At 39.1% G+C, this 19,103-nt stretch overlaps 1 pseudogene; it reads right to left on the bottom strand.

Annotated features, from left to right (window-relative positions):
• Positions 1-2,150: 2,150 nt before the first annotated feature.
• Positions 2,151-3,098, bottom strand: Slc25a5-ps12 (solute carrier family 25 member 5, pseudogene 12; annotated as a pseudogene).
• Positions 3,099-19,103: the final 16,005 nt, after the last annotated feature.

Below are 19,103 nucleotides of genomic sequence, written 5' to 3'. Positions count from 1 at the left end.
GATATGGAGACAAAGTTTAGAGCAGAGACTGAAGGAACGGCCATTCATAGCCTGCCCCACATGTGACCCATATATATACAGCCACCAAAACTAGATAAGATTGATGAAGCTAAGAAGTGCATGCTGACAGGAACCAGATATAGATCTCTCCTGAGAGACACAGCCAGAACATTTCAAATACAGAGGCAAACCACTGAACTGAGAATGGAACTCTCATTAGAGGAATTAGAGTAAAGATTGAAAGAGCTGAAGGGACTTGCAACCCTATAAAAACAACAATGCAACCAACCAGAGCTTCCAGGGACTAAACCACTCCCCAAAGATTATACATGGACTGACCCTGGGCTCCAAATGCATATGTAGCAGAGGATGGCCTTGTTGGGCACCAGTGGAAGGAGAAGCTCTTTGTCCTGCCAAACTTGGAACCCTAGTGTAAGAGAATGTTGGTGGGCTGGTAGTAAGGGGGGCTGCATGGGGAGGGGAACACCCTTATAGAAGAAGGGGAGGGGAGGGGATAGGGGCTTATGGACAGGAAACCAGGAAAGGAAACATTTGAAATGTAAATAAAGAAATATCCAATAAAAAAAGGGTTTGGGTCACAGTCACTCAAACTTGGATTTCCATACAGAATATTTTACATAGTATTTAAAAAATAACTTTACAAAAAATACTTTACGTAATATAACACTAGAGTATAATGTGCCTAAAAGAGAATGAACTCAACCTTTCCTACAATTGCAGAGTTCATTCCAGGTCTTGGGGTGATAAGCACATTTCTTGATCATGTGCAGCACTGAGGCCAAAAGAACTGCTGATATTTGGTTAGAAGATTATTTTTATCCTGTAGTTTGGACACTGAATCCTAATGTGTAAGAAACACATGATCTAAAAGAGCAGAACAAGAATATATTGTCCTGTTAGACAGAGACCATAGCATTGAATGTACATAGTACATTATGATTTGTTCTGAAACTAAGAAGAAACACTATGCAACTTAAAACAATGTTTTGAAACCTAGTATGATGGTTTACATATAACCCTAGCACCACGATTGTAGATAAAGAGCTCATAGGCTACTCTAGACTACAGAAAGTGTTTGAATTTAGCCTGAGCTGCATAAACCCTTCCTCAAAAGAGGCAAAACCCAAAAGTTAAGCCCCATAATGCTTTGGATAGGATTTTATGAGAAAACAATCTCATAGTGCACACTATAATGTGTTCACATAATGCACTCTATAAAACTAAATATTATGAGGAAAAACATAACTATTACCTGCTTCAATAATAAAATATAACCACAATGATATGAGTACTGAGGAAAATCCCAGGCAAATGTCCAGCTTCTGGATTATACCAAGAGTTATTACTCTATCGTAATACTGAATAGGTATGGAAAGAAATATGTGGCTGTTATTTCTTTCAGTTTTCACTGATACCATTGGTATGGATAAAAACAATGCATGCTTTGGTCCATTGTTCTGGTGTTCCTCTTATCACAAACACACTTCTTTTATCGCCTGCTCTCTGTAATTATATGAGAGCCCTAAGTTTCCCAGAATTTCTTTAAGAAATGTTCTGTGTGTGCCTGTGGACACAACTCAGGTTTCTCCAGGCTCCTAACACTTACTGCATAATCTCTGAACTGTATGTGTGAACTGACAGTCAACACTTTTTTTCTGGATGTGGCTAGGAAGGCAAAGCCCTCTTGGTTCCCTTCTTGTCAAGTGTGGGGAGCATAGGTAAAAACACTGGGAACTGATAGCCTCACTCAGAGTGATCTGTCTTTATGGTCCTCTCTTTGCAGTTATTTATTTTTCAGATTATAATATAATTACATCATTTCTCCCTTCTCCCTCTCCTTTCAAACTCTTCCACATACCCCTTAGTGCTGTTTTTTTAAAAGTGTTTGCATGGCCTCTTTTTAGACTTTTCTCTTCAATTTTTATTATCAGGACTGATTGAAACAAAAAATATAATTGAGTTCCATCATTATTGTCATTATGGAAATGGTTTTAAGAGAACACTTGTCAGATGAATATGATTGCTTCCTAGTTTTCAAACTGGTAAAGTGTTGGCATTGATAAACCAGACAAGTGCAGACAATCTGTCCATAGTGTTCAAGACATGGTATATGATATAATGCTCCTGTTCTAAAGGAGAACACCTAGGACATTATTATGTGAATGTATTGATCTCATCATACATACTAGTAAGAGACTACCCATGTCTCTGAGAACATTGGACCATGCACCCTTGGTCGGGTAAGGAAAGCCGTATTTCCTTCATTACAAACCAACTTCTGCCAGCAGTCCCAGGTGCCTGTGTACATGATATCAGTTCCTTGCCGCATCAGTTCCTGACTGCATCATCAAAGGCTTTAGACCACATCAATAAGGTGGCAGACCATGTCAAAGGGATCGGAAGTCAGGTTAGCAACAGCAGGACAGAATGTGTAATCATCCAGCTAATGAGGATGTGGGTTCATGGGATGTGGAAGCATTTCCTTTGCAGTGTCACAGATATCAAAGCAAGTAGCTCCATAGCTGATAATGTCCTGTGCTGACACATTACAAACTTGGTACAGGCCCTTAATCCCATAAGACTTATAGATCTTAACCAGGCAGTCACCAAGGTCTTTGAATTTCCTTTTAACTCTAGCTTTGCCCACATCAGCTGCTAAACTGTTACTGAGAAAATCAGGATGCTACACAAAGCACAGGGCATGGCCCCAGCTGCACCACCTGATGCCAGGTTCCCTGCAATGTTGTGCCAAAACTGGGTCCCCTTGTCCACACCACCAGAAAGATCTGCTTATATTTATCTTTTAAGGCAAGGTTGAAAGCCTGTGGGAGGAAGTATTTGATGACAACGGCCAGGTTTTCATGCCACAGAGTCAGGACTCCCTGTTCCTTGGGGATATGAACCATGTAGTCTATAGTGCCCTTGCATTGCTTACCTGATGTGATTTGCCTGCTGACATGCTGCATCTGCAGCAGCAGCTTGACCCACCTGATGGCTGCTACTGCCGTATTGCAGATGGCCACAGTCACTCCACCTGCCAAGAAGTCCTTGGCAAAGTACACAGTGGCATGTGTCATTTTGAAAGAAAAAGAAGAGGCAAGTGACTGAAGGACAGGACTGTGTTCACAAAGGGCTTTCACTCCTAGATCCAGGTTTATGGCCTCTCTTTAATTAAAAATTACATGGTATGCTTGTTATATGTATACTTACATATATATTTCTAAATATAACCTGCACAGTGTGCTTAATGTTACTAATACATATGTTGCCATGGTTGACCTTTTGGCACTGGACAGCCAATTGGTGTGCTCTTTCCTGAGGGACAATCACGTCTCTTGCCTGTAGCTTTTCTCTGATGCTTATAGTATTTGGGTAAGGTTTCCCTCACTCACTTTGGCATATCTACTGTTGTCCTTATTCAGCCCACATTTAGGCAATCGCATTGATGAGATTTTATGAATATAGCTTCTGACATCACTAAGAGACAACCTCACAGCGAATTTTCTCATCCTTCTACTCCTATAATCTCTCCATCTCCTCATCTGCAAAGTTCCCTGAGCCTTAGTGCAGGAGATGTTTTGTAGATGTGACTGGGCTCCATAACTCTGCATTTGATTGATTGTAACTTTCTGTAATGGTCTCCATCCGTTTGTTGCACAGAGAATTTTCCTTGATGAGAACCACACTTATCTGTGAGTATAAGAACAAATACTTAGACTGTAGTGGGGATTATGCTGACTTTTGTAAAGTGGTGGTTGTAGGCTCTTTTCCAAGACCTATGACTTCACTAGACCTGAGTGGTTGGCTATGTTTCCAGTACCAGGCATAGTTTTCCTCATGTTGAGCCAGTCTTAAGCCCAATTAGAAAACTAGGTATGCACGCCACTACTGCAGTCTTAGAGCTATTGTGATGGTCATTTTTGTGGTTTATAGACATGATAGCTTATTAAGACTGTCTCCTCCTCCTCCTTCTTCTTTTTTCTTTTTTCTTTTTGTCTTTAAGGCAAGAGCTATTCAGGTCAGATATAGCTAAGGGTCCTCTGGTCCCCATATCTGAACTACATGGTGTCTTCAACAATTGGTATTTACTTTCCATTTTTAAGGGACAACCAGGGGCAATACCAATAGTATTCAATATTTTGGGAATCTTTGGACACCACTGACCAATAACTCAAAGAGAGCTTCTTACAGCATGTTATGGTAGGTTCTGCGTTTCAGTATTCTCAGCTTTAATTGTCTAAAGACTCTCTGGGTAACCTTCAATAGTTACTGCATGCAGAAACTCTCTAAGTGAAAACTCCACTCAACAATGGACAAATAACAATCTCTAATCAGTCAATAGTGATAATTTCTTACTCTTGCAAATTTTTACTAATGTTTCTTGATAGTCATTAAAAGTCACAGCTAAGAGATAGCAATAAGCCTTTCAGAAAAAGGCAGACATTGCTGACCATTGAGAGAGAAACTTTTTCATGAGGGAACAAAATAATTTATGCTGAAAATGTCAAATGTCAAGGATAAAATACACTTCAAATAGACTATCAAAAGCAAGTAGAAATTTTTTTTTGCATGATAGCTTGCTTATTTTTGAGACAATGTCTTAGTTATCCATTTAAGGATGACCTCAGACCCACAATCTGGGTACTAAGATTGTAGACCAGCTCTAACAAATAAGAATTTAAATCCTAAAAAATGAGAATACTTAAGCCTAGGAACAGTATGTTTCAAAGCTAAAGTTACCTAAAGAATTGGTTGTCTAGGAGCATATCTAGTAAATCTTAATTCATCTTGGGACATGTACAGAAAAAATTACATAAAATAATGACAGTGTGCCTTAGTTTGTAGGAAGGTAGTTTGTGATAACCAACTAGAAATGGAATTCCCTACACTCATATGCATATATCAATTGTCAATTAAGTAAATCTCCTGTTGGTCAATCTTGGGGTATTTTATCAGTTGAGTTTTCCTCTTTGCATCAAGTTGACATAAAACTGGCCAGCACACTTATTCTATTGCTTTAAGAATTGTTATCAGTCACATTGACTTTGGCTATCCATTGATAATATTCAAATTGAATATGGATTATAACTTATTGAGTTATCAGTAACTTTTCAACAAAAAATAGGGGTACCTCTTCTGTTGGCTTATCCTCTCCCACTTATGAAGTGCTTGCTACATTATGATTGCTCTGTTCGAGGTAGCTGTATTTTCAGGTAACATCAGTAAACTCTATCTGCGCTTATACTTAGGTAGTCTAATATTGCTAGTTCCTTACCTCTTATTTTGTCTTAAATTAATGGGAGGAATAATAATGTATTGCGTCAAGAATGTGTGAGAGCAGAAGTCGATTAAACTTAACTGCAAGGGAATTACATATGGTTAAATATGTTTTCAGCTGCCTTCCTGTGTCAATATGTTCTGGAAAAAATTTTCTATGCACACAAATTTTCCCCACAAACCAATACCAGATTTCACTCTCTCCAATGCTGATAAGAGTCCATTAAATCGAATCCAAATGCTTGTATGTGATTTCAGGATCTCTTCCAACTGACATGTCATGTCTCACAACTTTACGTCCTGTCAGAATTCAGCTTCATGCTCTTTGTTTATTAAGTCAGATGATGACTAGCAAGAAATACTATGTTTTTATTAACTATACACTAGAAGTCTATGTGAGACTATGTTAACTAGCTGAATTAAACTACTTCACAATGTATATATTCCAAATCACATTGTACATGAGAAACACACACACATACACACACACACACACATATATATATATATATATGTATAAATTAACTGAAAGAAATAGCATGATACTTGTGAAAGTCAAACAGAAAAACCAAGACAGTAAACCAGAGAGCCACAGGATAATAAACAGTGCAATGGCTTTAAAAATAGGTCCTAGAATAAAAAAAAAACTATCTAAAGAGAAAAGTGGTATTTTTGTTTAATTACTTTATCTTACCCATCAGTGCCAATTGCATGCTCTATGACATGTACTAATAGATGTTTTAAATAAGAAGCAGATGGTAATTAATACAGAGACTCATGGCACCAGGGCTGTGTGTATGAGAATGGATGATGGAGTGCTCAGCCTAACGGGGTATCTCTGTCACAGCCCTTTCCCCTCAAGGCTCAGGGATCATCATAGATGAGAATGACATCTATTATCATTTGAGTTACTCACACATTTCTGGAAATTGATGTCCCACACAGACTTGGCACGAGATACTAGTTTCCATTAGCTGACTAAAATGAAACAAAAATAACACACCTCAAATGTTTCCCTTAAAATTTAAATGTATGATATATTTTAATATATTGTATAAGATGGATTATTCTTAAAATCTAGATACATTGTAAGAAATTAAAAGAATCAGTCAGGACATCAGGTCATGCTCTGGCTGCATCTTGAATTTTCCCACAGATACTGAACTAGCCGTGGTAGAGTGTCCTTCTGTTGACATTATTTCAAACTCCTTTGAAAACGTCTATCTGTAACATATTAACAAGTAAAAAATCATCCAAAGTATTTCAGAATCTGGAGATTTCCACTATGGCACTGTGAATCATGATGTCTGTCACAGAACTGCCCAGGGTCATTCTCCAGTTCACAGCTTAGAAACGAACACTTCTTGAGACATTTTAAGGCAAAAAAGAAAAGCATCTGCAACATAAAACACAAAAGATCTGGTCAAAGAACAGCATTGTCTTCTCGGGTGGCTTCCTAGTCTTACGTAATTCACAACCTTCTATTCTTGCATGCAAAACTCTCCCACAATTATAGAGGCGAGCACTTTCTTCTTATTTCTCTTAACGCATGAAGAGTATGCCCAGTTTGTATTCAACAATGTGGACTGAGCAAATGCAGGGACAGAAGAGATCTGTGGAAGTCCTGAAGCTAGAATTTTGAAATCATTTCACATAGACAGATAGATACTGCCATTCACTGTAAGAAAGAACCTTATTGCAATGGCTGCAATAAACAACTCTAGAGATGACTTCTTAGTCATAAGTCTTAGGGCTTCCAAGTCTTAGCTAAACAATCAAGGACAAACTTCTTATTTTCTGTTCTTCAGAATATTTATCTCTTTTTCTTCTCCGTTTTACAGAGGTTGGATTGACAAGTAATAAACATTGTGCCTCCTTAAGGAACATGATGTGACAGGTTTGCTTATTAATGCCTGTCTATCACACGCAAAAGAAAAAATCTATTTTACTATATGTATATGTAGCCCCCCACACCAAGTATCTTCCAACTCTGGTGCATCAAGCCTCTGCAGGATGAGGTACATTCTGTCCCACTGAGGCCAGATAAGGCAGTCCTCTGCTACAAATGAGCTAGCAACCTCAAACCAGCCCATGTATGCTCTTTTGTTGGGGCCCAGGGGTCCAAGTTAGTTGACACTGGTCTTCCTGTGGGATTGCCATCTCTTTCTGGGCCTTCATTCCTTCCCCTAACTCTTCCATAGGGGTCCCCGACCTCTGTCCAATGTTTGTCTGTGGGTATCTGCATCTGTCTCAGCCAGCTGCTAGGTAGAGAGCCTCTAAGAGGCCTGCTATGCTCTGCTCCCGTCTTTAAGCACAATATAGCATCACTAATAGTGTGAGGGATCGGCACTTGTCCATGGGATGGGACTGATATGGGCTCACTGGTCAGCCGTTCCTTCACTCTCTGCTCTATCTTTGTCCCTGCGTTTCTTTAAGACAAGACAAGTCTTGGTCAAAAGTTTTGTAGGTAGGTTGGTGCCCTCATCCCTTCACTGGGGGTCCTGTCTAGCTACAGGGCGTGGTCTCTTCAGGTTCTATATCCCCACTGTTGGCGACTTCAGCTAAAGTCACCTGCATTGACACCTGGGAGCCTCCTTCATCCTGGATCTCCGGGACTTCCTAGAGAGTCCTCCCCTTCCCACCCCTGGCAGCTGCATATTTCCGCTCATTCTCTTGGCCCTCTGGGTCCCTCTGCTGTCTCTCTCCATGTCTGATCCTGTCCCATTCTTTGCTTTGCCCTCCCCTCTCTCATCCAAGTCCCTCCCTCTCTCTGTCTCTCATGACCATTTTGTGCCCTCCCTTTTTGGGCCCTTTCTTCATGTTTAACTTCTTTGGTTCTGTGGAAAGTATCATGGGTGTTATGAACTTTTTGACTATCCACTTATCAGTGAGTACATACTATGCATGTCTTTTTTGGGGTCTGTGTTACCGCACTTAGGATGACATTTTCTAGTTCCATCCATTTACCTACAAAATTTGTGATGTCCTTCTTTTTAATAGCCTAATAGAAGTCTATTGTGTAAATGTGCCGCATTTTCTATATTCATTCTTTGGTTGAGGAACATCTGGGTGGCTTTCAGTTTCTGGCTATTTCAAAATAAAGATGCTATGAATGTAATGAAGCATGTGTCCTTGGGATATGGTGGAGCATCCATTGGGTATATGTCCAGGAGTGATATAGCTGGGTCTTCAGATAGAACTATTTCCAATTTTCTTTTTTCCTTTTAAAAATTACCTTTAATCTTTTTTACAGTCCAGTTGTTATCCCTCTCCTGGTCCATCATCTGACAGTTCCTCATCCATTCCTCCTACCCCCATCTCCAGTCTCTAAGAGATGCCACTATCCCCCCCAACCCCACCAGACCTCTCCACTCTCTGGGACCTCAAGTCTCTCTAGGGTTAGGCGCAGCTTCTCTCACTGAGGCCAGACCAGGCAGTCCTCTGCTATATATGTGTTGGGGACTTGTAGTAGCTAGTGTATGTTGCTTGGTTGGTGGCTCAGTGTCTGAGAGATCTCAGGGGTACAAGCTAGTTCCTCCTCATCTTTTCCCAGCCTTTCCCTAATTCAACTACAAGGGTCCCCAACTTCACTCCAATGGTTGGGTGTAAATATCTGTCTTGGCCAGCTGCTTGTTGGGCCTCTCAGAGGGCAACCATGCTAGGCTCCTGTCTGTAAGCACACCCTAGCATCAGTAACAGTGTCAGGCCGTGGAGGCTTCCCTTGAGCTGGATCCCAATTTGGGCCAGTCACTGGACCCCCTTTTCCTCAGACTCTTCTCCATTTTTGTCACTGCAGTTCTTTTAGACAGGAACAATTCTGGGTCAGAGTTATTGACTGTGGGGATGGTAACCCTATCCCTCCACTTGATATCCTGTCTTCTACTGGAGGTGGACTCTACAAGTTTCCTCTCCCCACCATAGAGCCCTTCATCTAAGGTTCTTCCCTTTGAGTCCTGAGAATCTCTCTCCTCCCAGGTCTCTGGTACATTCTAGAGGAACCCCCTACCTCATACCTTCCAAGGTTGCCTATTTCCATTCATTCTGCTGGCTCTCAGGGCTTTACTCCTATTCCCCATAACACACACAATACCTGATCACGTTCCCTTCCTCCCTCCTCTTCCACACATGTCCCTCCCTTCCAGTTTTCTAAGAAACCAACAGATTGATTTCCACTCTCGGTTTACAAGTTTGTGCTCCCACCAGCAATGGAAGCGTATTCCCCTTTTCCACATCCTCACCAGCATGTGTTATCTCTTGAGTTTTTTATTTTAGCCATTCTGAGTGGTGTAAGGTTTTGGAATCTGAGAGTTATTTTGATTCGCATTTCCCTGATGATTAAGGAGGTTGAACATTTCTTTAAGAGCTTCTTAGCCATTTGAGATTCATTCTCAATTTGAGAGTTATCTGTTTATTTTTGTACCTCATTTTTCAATTAGGTTCTTTGGTTTTTATTGGGGGGTCTAACTTCTTGAGTTCTTAACTATAGTCTACCATTAAGAAAATGTTAAAATATAATTATTTGTCTGTTTTTTCTGTGATATAAAAGTAAATACAACATCAATAACTGTCCAAACCAAACTCCTCAGCACAAATCCACCAATACATGTTCAAAGAATCATATAAACACATGCATGTGGTGCTCAGGGGCCTTTCCTGTTGTGGTTTACAAGTTTATCCTTCCTTATATTCAAAGTTAGTCTCTAGAATGGCAGTATGTGTTTATTTATGATGATGGTTATATAGAATAACAATTTATACTAATAGAATAAAATATACAGCCTAGCTCAAGGCTACTAAATGAGAGAGTAAAGGTGGAACTACAAGGCCATATTTTAAAATCTGTAGTGAATTTTGATAGACTGTACACATCCAACATCACCTTAGATTTCCCTTTCTTCCTGAGACACAGGAGGACATCCACTTTAAGATCTGTACATTCTCATTTTCTCACACAAAATAATGGGGATTTTTCTCCGACTAGTCCTTTCTGTGTCCCATATTAAAACATCTTAAACCTTTAGAAACTTATTAAAAACATAAATCAAGCATCATGCCTGACTGAATCCAACTCTTAAGTGTCAAAATACATATTGCTGAAAGGCATAAAAAGCCAAATTTGGAGAAAATAAGGGTAGAATTAATAATAAATTTTGGTAGCTGAAAAGTAGGTCAAAAAGTGAATATTTTCCAACCACTAATCAAGTGGATTAGCAGAGCCAAAGAATCTGCTTCCAACTTGGCAGTGAGGAGACACAAGACCAGACCCACATATACGGAGGAGGCCCAAGCTTCAAACATGTGGCTATCAAACCCTCTTCAAGTAGAAGGTAAAGACTAGGGGAATTATTAGAAATCTCAAGTCTATTTCAAAAACAATAAAATATTTTACGTGAATATGTTTCTGTCTACATCTGTCACTGTTTGGTGTTCACATGCAGAGGCCAGAAGAGGGTATTAAACTTCCATGAGTCTGGACTTGCAGGCAGTTGTGAACCACCCAACATGGTTGATAAAATCTGAACTCTGATCCTCTAAAAGAACAGCATGTGACTTTAAACAGAGAAACATCATTTCTCCACACACCAGAATGTATTTGGTCAGCGTAAAACAATTATAATTTGCACATCCCCACATATATCCTTCAGAAACCTGTCAAACAAAAGGGACCTGTAAAACTACAAACACCGGGGTTGGGGATTTAGCTCAGCGGTAGAGCACTTGCCTAGCAAGCGCAAGGCCCTGGGTTCGGTCCCCAGCTCCGAAAAAACGAAAAAAGAAAAAAAAAAAAACTACAAACACCATAACTAAATAGCCTAAAACAGCCAAGCTTCAGGGTTAAAAACAATAGTCAGTTTATCTTGAGGACTATCTCCCCCTCCTATCACAAGTCTCTGCAATGAGCAATGTCATTAGTGAGGAGCCCGCAGGGAGCATTATAAAGCTTACTAAGGCCTCATGCTGATCTAAGACCCTGATCAAAAGAACAACCATTGTAAGTGGGAAATATCAGAAAGGTATTCAGAGACGGGCAAACATTAATTAGCAGAGCGACTTGGATATACTGTACTTTTGAAATTTTTTTTACAGTCCAGTTGTTATCCCTCTCCTGGTCCATCATCTGACAGTTCCTCATCCATTCCTCCTACCCCCATCTCCAGTCTCTAAGAGATGCCACTATCCCCCCCAGCCCCACCAGACCTCTCCACTCTCTGGGACCTCAAGTCTCTCTAGGGTTAGGCGCAGCTTCTGGAAAGACATGGTTTTTAGAAAAGAAAACTACTAAATGAAAAAGAGACCAGCATATTTGGCATAATAACGGAGGAAACATTTAAATAAAATTTGGAGTTCTGCAGAATTAAATGTGTGTGTGTGTGTGTGTGTGTGTGTGTGCATATGGTCGCACACAGATCTAAAGGAACAATATGTATGCTCAGCACGGACCTTAAAATAAGCTGAAGAAACTTAACTTTGCTCTTAGGAGTAAAAAGCACATCTACTTCATAGGACTATTATAAAGCCAACTCAGTTACTACTGTTTGAATGAGTCTGGGCGTAAATAGACATGTGTCTACTGATTAAAACCTCATTCCAGCCCATTTTGAAGTAGATGAAAATTTATGACAACATTCAAACTGAAAACAAAAAAACAAAGAAAAATGTTTTCAGTTTAAAAAAAAAGTAGACAAACCCTGAAACGTTTTAAAGGAAATTCAGGGGGGGTGGGAGGGAAAGGGAGAAAACAGTTTTAGAAATCCAGGCTGAATTATAAAATTCCCGTGGGAAAGGAGGAAGTATTTTTAAGCAGGTCGAAGGAAATCCAGAAGTAGAGAAAGCAGAACAAATGGTTCTCCCAAAATGCTAGAAACAGAAGACAAAGGAAGGGGGAACGGATCAGTCTAACTGAAAATCCTGAAAGAAAAGGCACTCAGTCTTGAAAATATTGGCACTCAAAATTTCCAGAAACTAAGGAAAATTTTAACTTAACCTGTAAAAACTATTTCACTGAAGGGCTAAAAGAAAATTGCCTAAGACAAAATAAGTGACAGATTTAAAATTAGTTTTAATATAAAATAAAACAAAGGTGATAAAGTAACCAGAACAATGTAAAACCTCGGTTTTTGTGTAAAAATTGTGCTCTCTTTTCTCTCTGGTCCATTAATGAATTTCCTAGTACTAAGCTATCCCTGAATTTCTTAAGGATAACCATGGTCCTACAGTATTATTTTCTCAATGTTTGTTAAATTCTTTTTGTCGATATTTATTTAGTATATTTGCAATTGTCTCCTTAAGTGACGTTTGTCTGTAGTTTCTTTCTTGCGCTGCTTTTTTATCGGGGTGGGTATTTATAAAACAGTAAAGTTAATATACACTAAAAATAAAATAGCAACACTGTAAAAACTGATTGGAGAGCTGTTTGCCCTCATTTGCAGAACAGTTGTCTAGCATTTTTGAGCTTGATTCAATCCTCCACAGAGAAAAAAAGAGTGGAGGCTTTATCCGTTTGAAAGAAGTTAACATTTGACTACTTGGGTTTGCTTGCTTGAAAGTTTAGAAAAATGCCCCCAAGTGTAGGATGAAATTTCTTCCACCTCAACTGTGTTGTGTGAATTCTATAATGCTAATATCATTTCTGGTAGTCTGTATTCCCTTAAAAATTAGATATTTCATTCAAGTTTCCACATATGTTCACAGATATCTGAAAGTGTGATATAATTAAAATATTTCTCTTAAAATGTTTACCTTCTTCTATAATTTTATATTTTACATATTTGTGTCTCATGGTTCTGGATTTTTGTTTTGTTTTGCTTTGTTTGAGAGAATTCAGGATTTTTTTCTTTTTTCTTTTCCAAAACAGAGTTTGGGTTAATTGAGACTACTATTTTTCTATTCTTCATCTTATTAGTTTCTATGTTTGTGACTTATTTATTTGTATCTTATGGAACTATCTTGCAAGTGCCTCTCTGTATATACAAACTTCAGGATAGACTTGAGGTTTGCCTTCTCTAGCTTCAGCCACCGCAGTGTAGGGATCACTGGTGTATACCGTCATGCCTTATGTCTACTTTTGTTTCTTGTTTTTTCTTTTACCTCTAGTCTTTGACATGGAGATTTAATAAACTGTCATTCACTCTCTGCACATTGCCCTGTTGTAGGCTTAGATTTTTCAAAGTATTATTACTATAATAATAATAATAATAATAATGATAATAATTTTATTTATTTATATCTCAAATGCTGCCTCCTGGTCCCCCTTTGCAAAGTTCTTCCCCCATCCCTCCTCCCCTTCACCTCTGAGAGGATGCCCTCCAATAAAGGTTCTCAAATGCTTTGACAGGCCCCCCCCCCCAATCCATCACCCATAGGTAGGAGAGAAAAGATGGTAACTGGGACAAGGGGATGTGGACCTGTTTAGAAGTAGTAGTTCTTTGGGGTGATTCCACTCTCTGTTTGTCAGGATACCAACAGTCCAGTTCAGTAGTTTCAGGAAACCCAACACAAATTATTAGCCTAGTGGCAGGATCCAGCAGAAACAACCAGGCCTCTGCAGAATTAGCACAAGTCAGAGGGAGGAACCAGAACAAGCAAGACTCCTCTCTCAACAAAGCGAAGAACAGTGAAGTCTCAAAACCAAGACTGACAAAACCCTTGCAAGGCTGGCTATGCAAGCGCCCCGTCACTGCCTGCTGAGTCTTATTATACTCTCCCTACACATCACATGTCCTCCACAAAGCACCATGTGAGTCTGTATCATACGACACAACCAGAACCTTCCACTTCGCCCTGTTGTGGATATCTGTGCTAATTACCAGCCTCCAGTTTGGGCATGGGAACTTTGTACCCTCTTTCCCTTCCCCATGCTGGGATTTTGTTTGATTTGTGCATGTTTTGTTCATGCTGCCATCTTAAGTTCATAAGTACATCAGTACCATTTTGTCTGGAAAACACTATTTTATTCTTATAGCATCTCTGGTCCTTACACTCTTTCTGCCTCCTCTTCTGCATAGATCTCTGAGCCTTGAGGGGATGGGTGTAGTAAAGATATCCCATCTAGGGCTGAGTGCTCCAAAGTATCTCACTCTGTACATTGCTCAGCTGTAAGCCTCTGTGTTAATTACCATCTATTCCAAGAAGGTTCTTTTCTGATGAAGATTGATGGTATAGCAATACCATTATGAATTACTTTATTACTATGTTCATGAAGAAGAATAATTATAATAGGTTTTCCCTATCAAGCCTCAGGTTCTAGGTCTCGTTAACAGTGTCAGATGTGAGTTCTGTCTCATGTAACATACCTTGTATACAACTTTAAAAAGTGGTTGGTTATTGCCATAACATTTGTGTCACTACTGCACCATGGGTATATCTTGTAGGCAGATTGCTATTGTAGCTCACATGGTTTGTGTCTGGGTGATACTGCTGATTACTGCTCTCCTTTGGTCACAAGTAAAGTGCATTTCAGCACTATGAACCCTAGTCACTAGGGGTGAAGCTTCTAGTTGGCCCCAGCTCGATTTCTCCATGTTTGAAAACATAAGTATGTGACGTCTTCAGAAAGAGTAGGTTGTGGAGAGTAGCCAATAGCATTGCCAATAGCCAATAATGTTTGAGGGAGTCCACAAGACCTCTTTGGCAAGCCCCTCAAACATATGTAATATTTTTATTGCTTGTTGTACAACATAAATAATATTCCAATTACTTGGGATTTTAGTTGGTAGCATATGGTGTGCAGTTGGAGCATTTTCTCCTGTGTTATATGGTAACTGCTTTAAATTCCATATATGTGTATTTTGGGAAGTGTCTACAACAGCAGGTTTCCATATGACTTTTCAACAGGCCTTCAGTGTTAGTTACTTCTCTTCACTCCCTCCTCTACCTTGTCTTCCCATCTCCCTACCCATTCACCCTAATCTAAGTTTTCTTTCTTTCTTTATAACACTATTCTGTATCTCTCTTCTTTGGAATATCTCCTCACACTCACCTTCCCCATTTTCTTACTATTTACCTAGCCACTTTCAGTATTCTGAAAGAAATAAAAAAATGTAAACCATAAAAGGTGACAACCCACATATTCTTGCATTTTCTTATTTTCTTTTTAAAAATAAAGTATTTTTATGAGAAATGTGCAAAGAATACAAAAATCATTGAAAACTATGAATCATAAACATGTATGGTTGTATCTAAAAGTTGGGTTTTTTTTTCTCCATCTTCATTAACTAGGGTATTTCTTATTTACATTTCAATTGTTATTCCCTTTCCCGGTTTCCTGGCCAACATCCCCCTAACCCCTCCCCCTCCCCTTCTATATAGGTGTTCCCCTCCCCATCCTCCCCCCATTGCCGCCCTCCCCCCAATAAGCACGTTCACTGGGCAGGCTGTGAATGGGTGTTCCTTCAGCCTCTGTTCTAAATTTTCCCTCCCTAGTCCCTCCCAAGGGTATTCTTGTTCCCCTTTTAAAGAAGGAGTGAAGCATTCACATTTTAGTCATCCTTCTTGAGTTTCATGTGTTCTGTGCATCTAGGGTCATTTGAGAATTTGGGCTAATATCCATTTATCAATGAGTGCATACCATGTGTGTTTTTCTGTGATTGGGTTACCTCACTCAAGATGATATTTTCCAGTTCCAACCATTTGCCATGAATCTCATAAAGTCATTGTTTCTGATAGCTGAGTAATATTCCATTGTGTAGATGTACCACATTTTCTGTATCCATTCCTCTGTTGAAGGGCATCTGGGTTCTTTCCAGCTTCTGGCTATTATAAATAAGGCTGCTATGAACATAGTGGAGCACGTGTCTTTTTTATATGTTGGGGCATCTTTTGGGTATATGCCCAAGAGAGGTATAGCTGGGTCCTCAGGTAGTTCAATGTCCAATTTTCTGAGGAACCTCCAGACTGATTTCCAGAATGGTTGTACCAGTCTGCAATCTCACCAACAATGGAGGAGTGTTCCTCTTTCTCCACATCCTCGCCAGCATCTGCTGTCACCTGAGTTTTTGATCTTAGCCATTCTGACTGGTGTGAGGTGGAATCTCAGGGTTGTTTTGATTTGCATTTCTCTTATGACTAAAGATGTTGAACATTTCTTTTGGTGTTTCTCAGCCATTCGGCATTCCTCAGCTGTGAATTCTTTGTTTAGCTCTGAACCCCGTTTGTTTTCCTTTTTTTCTTTATTAACTTGAGTATTTCTTATTTACATTTCGAATGTTATTCCCTTTCCCAGTTTCCAGGCCAACATCCCCCTAGCCCCTCCCCCTCCCCTTCGTTATGGGTGTTCCCCTCCCCATCCTCCCCCGATTACCGCCCTCCCCCCAACAATCATGTTTACTGGGGGTTTAGTCTTAGCAGGACCAAGGGCTTCCCTTTCCACTGGTGCTCTTATTAGGCTATTCATTGCTACCTATGAGGTTGGAGCCCAGGGTCAGTCCATGTATAGTCTTTGGGTAGTGGCTTAGTCCCTGGAAGCTCTGGTTGGTTGGCATTGTTGTTCATATGGGGTCTTGAGCCCCTTCAAGCTCTTCCAGTCCTTTCTCTGATTCCTTCAACAGTTCAGTTCAGTGGTTTGCTGCTGGCATTCGCCTATGTATTTGCTGTATTCTGGCTGTGTCTCTCAGGAGAGATCTACATCCGTGAACCCCATTTTTTAACAGGGTTATTTGTCTCCCTGCAGTCTAACTTCATGAGTTCTTTGTATATTTTGGATATAAGCCCTCTATCAGTTGTAGGATTGGTAAAGATCTTTTCCCAATTTATTAGTTGCCATTTTGTCCTAACAACAGTGTCCTTTGCCTTACAGAAGCTTTGCAGTTTTATGAGATCCCATTTGTCGATTCTTGATCAGATCTTCATCTTAACTCCATGTACTCTGTTTTAAACCCGTAAAGTCCATTTAGTGATAACAGTTACAGTTATAGAACAAATCCACTGCCACATTGGCAAGCTACAAGGGGCTGCATCTTTCCTAGTGGCCATTCACTGCAAACACCTGCTCAGTTAGGCTCGCTTTCAATGATCATTTTACTCCTGCATTATATAAACATGATAGCTAGTCTCCATGATGAGAGGAATGTACTGTTAGGGATAAATCAGTCAGTGTAGCAGAAGAGTGCCTTGAAATAGAGCCAGGTGTGTATTAATTGTTACCAACTACTAGATTTCACTACAACATATGGAATGTCTTTATAATAAACCTTGATTATTAGAACATTTCTCTACTGACATTTTATATTTTAACATGTTTATTCTGGTTTCAGCTTTAAACAGTCTTCCATAGATGTTTATATAGCTGTGGAAAACAGTTATGGTATCTTCCTAATGAAAGCAGATTAGTTCCCTAGTCAGTTTTATAAAGACAATGTTTTACAGATTAATAAATGTTTTTTAACTATATTGACAGAGATTTATGCTTCTGGCAAGGTTGTAAGATGTAAATTAGAAAATCATATTTCAAAGGAAGCAAGAACTGTTTAATACAGTTCTTATGAAAATATGAAAATATTTCATATCTAGTTAATCTTGAATATTTGTATAGATGACGCTTTAAACAAAGAAGTATTGCTTAAAGAATGTTTGTTATTTCAATAAAATAGATTTGAAATAAGCACAGTTTACCCCAGAGAAACCTAGCATGAAATAATTATTTCACAAGGAAAATGACCATCTTTTGTAAGGTATCTACATTGGCCCCACCTCTAGGATGCACCATTTGTTAACACTGAGCACTGCAGATATTTGAAGGACTTAATTTCCACATACAATTAGTATCAGCACAAGTCAGTGGGAGCTGTGCCAAATATTTCTTACAGTGAATATTAAGAGTTCAAAGTGTTTGTTCTATTTTATGATTTATAAACCAATAAATTATGAAGACTTCCTAACAAGAAATGCCTATTGATGAACTATTAGCAAAAACTAGTGGTCAGGAAAATATACTCGAGATAATGTAATAAGGAAATACCTCATTTAATTATTGTTCTTCTAATGAAATTCTATGGAATTACTTACAATACAATTTAAGAATGAAAAGTTACATGGGATTTACTAATGACATGTTATTATAGAAATATTTATTTTATAACTCCTTTACCTGGAGTCACAATGTATAAACCATAAACAAACTAAAAAAACAGCTCCTGTCACAGAGTATCATCTTTCCAGTATAATTTGTCCCACATCTCCAAAGAAAATATGCCATATATTTTCATAATCAGTGAGAGTCTTTGTTATGGGTCAAGTAGTTCCTGCCTGTTTCATTGCTTAGAATAATTCTCTCTAAACTTAGAAAAAGGTCTTTTTAAACTTTTAGATACAAACTTCTTCTATTACAGATATTTTTAAAAAACCCCGGTATGTAAGTGATGTGCTTTGAATGTCAAAGATTGTGTGCTACCATGTTAAAAGAAAGCCCCACATCATACTGGATGGTGACGTTTAGTAAACAATGTTGCTTTGCACACTTGTGACATTTCATAATCAGTGTGAGCTATTCACAGGGTGCTTATGTATCAGATCACTCCGGGCGGTGTTGGTTCATGCCTACACACACACCTGAATTTAGATGACAAACTTTTCTAACCTACATGCACACTAACACAAGTTATTCTTTTGGAATATCAGCCACTGTAGGCAATGGGAGGTGAGTCCTGAGCACAGACCAGTGATGGAATCTCTGGTTTTGTTAACATCCAGGATCCTAACTTTTGCCAAAGACAGTTTCACTCTGCCAATAATAGGCGATTAGAGTAACTTATGTGCACTCCCTCAGAAACGAGGAAGGACATGGTTACATTCTTTTCATCTGGAACAAA

Source organism: Rattus norvegicus, chromosome 3, assembly GCF_021556685.1.
Source record: "Rattus norvegicus strain SHRSP/BbbUtx chromosome 3, alternate assembly SHRSP_T2T, whole genome shotgun sequence".
Lineage (NCBI taxonomy): Eukaryota > Metazoa > Chordata > Mammalia > Rodentia > Muridae > Rattus > Rattus norvegicus.
Note: the sequence above shows the minus strand (reverse complement) of the source record. Positions and strands in the feature narration are given on the sequence as shown.